This window comes from Mandrillus leucophaeus, unplaced genomic scaffold, assembly GCF_000951045.1.
Source record: "Mandrillus leucophaeus isolate KB7577 unplaced genomic scaffold, Mleu.le_1.0 Scaffold298, whole genome shotgun sequence".
In the NCBI taxonomy this organism is placed as follows: domain Eukaryota; kingdom Metazoa; phylum Chordata; class Mammalia; order Primates; family Cercopithecidae; genus Mandrillus; species Mandrillus leucophaeus.
In genome coordinates this window covers 2386809-2387353 of record NW_012103120.1, presented here as the reverse complement: position 1 = coordinate 2387353, position 545 = coordinate 2386809, and positions in this window count along the sequence as shown.

Sequence of the window (545 nt, the reverse complement as noted above, 5' to 3'; positions counted from 1 at the left end):
ATTGCATCCAAGAACTCAGACTGGTAAAATCCTAATGTTTAACTGGTTTATTGTTAGTTACTTAGCTTCTTTGCATTTTTAATATAAGGTGTGCTTCAATGATTTAGGCACAAAGCTTTTCCCTCCATCTATAAGATTATTTTCTTAACATACAGTTTCCACAGTGGAATTACTGAGTTTTATAATAGATCATGATACACACTGTCAAACTGTTAATACTTTACAATGTAAAGAGATACTGTTTCACTGAATCTAGCATTGGTCACATTTTGAACAACTGATACAGCAAGTAATAGAAGTTAGAATGATTTATCTGGCATTACTGAGGAATGAGATTTTTCACATATATAGATTTTTTTAGATAACTAAAGCTTATTATTTTATTATATATATATTTATTATTTATTTTAAATATACAGAGTCTCACTCTGTTGCCCAGGCTGGAGTGCAGTGGCACAGTCTCGGCTCTCTGCAAGGACTCTGCCTCCCAGGATCAAGCGATTCTCATGCCTCAGCCTCCCAAGTAGCTAGGATTATAGGCACCC